Below are 4,604 nucleotides of genomic sequence, written 5' to 3'. Positions count from 1 at the left end.
TACCATCGTCATACATATCAATCTTTATCTCTTGACCATTTTGAGACTCCTCGTCATGTCCGTGATCTCATCCGGGACTCCGAACAACATTCGGTCACCAAATCACATAACTCATATAATACAAAATCATTATCGAACGTTAAGCGTGCGGACTGTGACGCCCTTGATTCAATCGTACACTAATCATACACGCAAATGTGTACGATCAAGATCAAGGACTCACGGGAAGATATCACAACACAACTCTAGACACAAATTAAAATAATACAAGCTTTATATTACAAGCCAGGAGCCTCGAGGGCTCGAATACATAAGCTCGAATACACAAGAGTCAGCGGAAGCAACAATATCTGAGTACAGACATAAGTTAGACAAGTTTGCCTTAAGAAGGCTAGCACAAAAGCAACAACAATCGAAAAGGCAAGGCCTCCTGCCTGGGAGCCTCCTAACTACTCCTGGTCGTCGGCGGCCTCCACGTAGTAGTAGGCACCCTCGGGGTTGTAGTAGTCGTCGGTGGTGTCGTCTGGATCCTGAGCTCCACCATCTGGTTGCAACAACCAGAAAGAAGAAAGAAGGGGGGAAAGGGATAGCAAAGCAACCATGAGTACTCATCCAAAGTACTCGCAAGCAAGGATCTACACTACTTATGCATAGGTATCAATGAAATGGGTTGTATCTGTGGACTGGACTGCAAAATGCCAGAAGAGAAGGGGAAAGCCTAGCCTGTCGAAGACTAGCATCTTCAAGAAGCTCCAAGCATCTTGCAGCATCAGAAGAGATAAGAGTAGCATAAAGTAAAGTAGTAGTAGTGTTATCAACCTCGGCCAGAGATCCTTTCTCGACTCCCTGCGAGAAAGCAATCCCAGAGCCATACTATCCAGTTATCACCTCAAGTATCCAGTTCTAGCTGTATCGATCGGGATACAACTCCAAGTGTCCGTTACCGTAGGACAGGCTATCGATAGATGTTTTCTTCCCTGCAGGGGTGCACCAACTTACCCACCACGCTCGCTTAACTCCGGCCGGACACACTTTCCGGGGTCATGCCCGGCCTCGGCCAAACAATACGCCGCAACCCGACCTAGGCTTAATAGAGAGGTCAGCACGCCGGACTAAACCTATGCCCCCAGGGGTCATGGGCCATCTCCCCGGGAACTCCTGCACGTTGGGTACGCGGCTGGTGAGCAGACCTAGCTACCTCCTTTAACAAGGCAGGTGCTTACCAGTCCAACCCGGCGCGCGCCGCTCAGTCGCTGACGTCTATTAAGCTTCGGCTGATGCATACGACGCAGAACGCCCATACTATGCCCACGTGATGGTTAGTGCTATCAGGCCAGAGGCCCCTCGGATCAAATATCCAAATCGTAGTGGATTAGGAACGCGCGGTAACAAGCAGAGACTCACGAAAGATGTGACCCCGTCGCCCCGTCTCGAGGACTTGCGACAACGGCTAAGAATGCCCGGACACGCCTCGTAATTATCTCGCGAGCACCCTCCAGGTCAACCCGACTCCTCATCACTCGCAAATATGCTCGCGCGGGTACCCCTCAGGGCCGACCCGTCTTTTGTAACATGGTTCAGTGTAAAGTCATAGTAACCATAGTAACCGTGTGTCTAACACTAAGGGGAAAATCTGAGGAATCACCCTTGATGGATTCCACTCGATGTAATCATCAAGGTGAACGTAAGAGGAACCACCCTCGACGTTCACACTTGAGGGGTTGCACGACAGAGTCGTATTGGAAGTGGTTAAGGCGGAATCACCCTCGATGACCACGACCGAATAGCTACACTACAGGGTTAACATCATAAGTGCTGATGAGGTCTCACCCTCGGCACTCGATAGTAACCCAGTAGTGTCGAGCAACTAAGGGGAAAGTGATGTACGGTGCCTGGTCTTCGATCCCGTTGATCGGGTCTTCGATGATGAAGTAGGGGCAACAAGGACAAGGTGGGGGTCACTGATGGATCACTAACCAACCTATACTAAGCAGTTTAGGATAAGCAGGTAGGTAACAATAGGCAGGTTACAAAAGCAGGCTATGCATCAGAATAGGAGCAATCAATTACAGTAGCAAAATCTAATACAAGCATGAGGGAATGGAATGGACGATATCGGGATGATCAAAGGGGGTCTCGCCTGGAAGCTCTGCTGAAAGGGAAGAAGGGTCGTCGTCGACGTAGTCGATCACAGGGGCAGCATCGGTCTCGGGGTCTACCAGAGAGAAGAGGGGGAAGAAACAATAGATATAAAGCAAACATAGCATTACAAAGCATAACATGGCAAAATGATGTGCCGGGTGTGGCCTAACGTATGGCTACACGATATAGGTGAAGGGAAATTCAACCGGGAATATTTTCCCGGTTCCGGACCTGTGTCAGACAGATGACCGAAGGGAAAATGTTCCATGTTCAGCATGCTAGGGGCATGTGACAAATAAATGGACCGCATATTCGGATTCGTCACGTCGTTCTGAGTAACTTTCATATATAAAACTTTTTCATCCGAGATACTGTTTATTTTCTATGAATTTTCAAAGTTTTAAAACATTTTCTGGATTTCTGGAATATATCTAAATTCGAATTTAAACAGTGTATTACTTTTTACACACACAGCTAGCCTATTAGAATGACAGGTGGGGTCCAGTGGCTGAGTCAGCATACACAGTCAAGAAGTCCACAGTCAATGTTTGACCTGGTCAAAGTGTGAATAGTGGCCGTGGGGCCTACTTGTCATTGACTACTATTTTAACTAAAGGGGGATTTAGTGTGATGGACCACCTGTCACAAACACATTAGGCTATTTAACATAAGAAGTAGCAGCCCTAAACTAATCTAATTAGTACTAACTAATCTGGATAGGGCCGGCCTCATACCCAGAATACACGGACGCACACCACACAAGGCCTTGGCAGTGGCCATGGCCTGTAGCAGCAGCAACCGGCGGTAGCAGTACCTAGCAGCAGCTAGTGGGAGCAGGGCAGCACGACAGCAAGTAGTAGCGGCAGTAGCCGAGCAGCAACAGCAGCGCAGCAGCAGCAAGAAGTAGCAGGGCGAGCGCGGGAGCCGCGAGCGGCGCGGGCGCTCGGCCAGGGTGCGGCGGGTGCACGCACGCGCGGACGGACACAGCCAGGGGCGAACGAGGGCGCGGGCTGCAGCAGGCATGCGACGGCGGGCACGGGCGTACACAGGCGGCAGGGGCATGCGGGCGCGTGCGCGGACGCGATGCTTCGGCCATGGCGGCCTCAGCGAGCGCAGGCAACGTACGGCGACGGATCGACGGGGAAAAACAGGGGAATCGAGGGAGGAGCTCACAGTGAGCACGAAGGCGAGGTCGGGGAGGCCGGAGGTGGACCGGAGCGGCGGCAATCGACGCCGGACGCCGGCGATGTACGCGTTGAAGACGAGGTCGATGGCGAGTGTACGGGCCGTCCTTGCTCGATTCAGTGATCGGGGTAGACGAAGTAGACCGCGACGGTTCTCCTGGACCTCTTGGCGCGACGAGGGGAGGCCGGTGGCCGCGACATCGACGACGACATGAGGACGGCGGCGCTCGGGCGCGCTTCAGCTCGAGATAAAGGGATAGAGGAAGAAAGAGGGGATTAGGGTTCGGTCAAGGGGGCGTGCGGCGGCGTTTTGTAGTGCACCGGGGAGGTCGGCGATGGCCGGCACGTGGCCCTGGCCGTGGGATGGCCGCCACGGCCACCCCTGCCTCCACTGTAGCGTAAGGAAGGAGACGCTTGGGAGGTTGGGCTGGGCCTCTACTTTCTTCTTCATAGTGGGCCAAAAATGCATAGAGCAATTTCAGTTTTACATTTCTGTGAAAAAAAGGATAGCTGCTGTTTTCTATTTGAATAATCTTTCAAACCATTTTTGTTGCACATGGAATTTGTCACACAATTACCAGAGAATAATTTGAGCTAGGACAAAAAGTCTGGGGGCAAAAGGAGTTAAATAAATAATTGTTTATTTTGAAAAGGTCAATTAATTTGCTGCTCGACCACTTATAATATTTCTAGGGGCATCTTAGTGATCCAACCAGAGTTGATTTCTCCAAGAAAAATACTTGGGGATTATTTGCAACATCACCAACATTTTTGTTCGCATGACAGAAGAAGTAAATATTTGACTTGTATTTCAAATGGAATTTGGCTTTGATTTTCATCAGGTGGCAAATTAGTTTGAAAAACATGATGACATGGCATCATTAAAGGGGAGATCACAGTAACATGATTCTCGGGGTGTTACAAATCTCCTCCACTACAAGAAATCTCGTCCCGAGATTTAAGAGGTGGAGTAAGGGGGAAAGTTCTGTTTACGAAATTCTAACGGATCTTTTCGGTCTTGGTTGCTCTTCTCGAAGAGGTCGGTCCATTACATTGATGTCCTCATTCCTCTGCTTCAGGTCATCATGATGAAGTAGTCATCTTTTCTTCGGGAATCCCATCATACTTACGCAAAGGATAAGGGGTAGCTTCGGAAGAACGAACCTCTACAAGGGTGCTTATCTGGGAGATAACTCATAGGAGGTGGTGGAAGGTAACTCTCGAATTGAACTTAAGAAAAACATCGAGAGCAAAATAAGAAGGCACAATAATAAGTTT

General features: G+C 49.8%; 1 long non-coding RNA gene across 1 annotated transcript; it reads right to left on the bottom strand.

The window, feature by feature from the left end:
* Positions 1 to 246: 246 nt before the first annotated feature.
* Positions 247 to 4,219, bottom strand: LOC141028116 (uncharacterized). Its single transcript, XR_012190386.1, has 2 exons — positions 3,316 to 4,219; positions 247 to 544 (listed from the first exon to the last, which is right to left on the bottom strand). It is a non-coding gene; the product is annotated as an uncharacterized lncRNA (long non-coding RNA).
* Between the last annotated feature and the right edge of the window lie 385 nt (positions 4,220 to 4,604).

This window comes from Aegilops tauschii, chromosome 7 (assembly GCF_002575655.3).
Source record: "Aegilops tauschii subsp. strangulata cultivar AL8/78 chromosome 7, Aet v6.0, whole genome shotgun sequence".
NCBI lineage: Eukaryota > Viridiplantae > Streptophyta > Magnoliopsida > Poales > Poaceae > Aegilops > Aegilops tauschii.
Note: the sequence above shows the minus strand (reverse complement) of the source record. Positions and strands in the feature narration are given on the sequence as shown.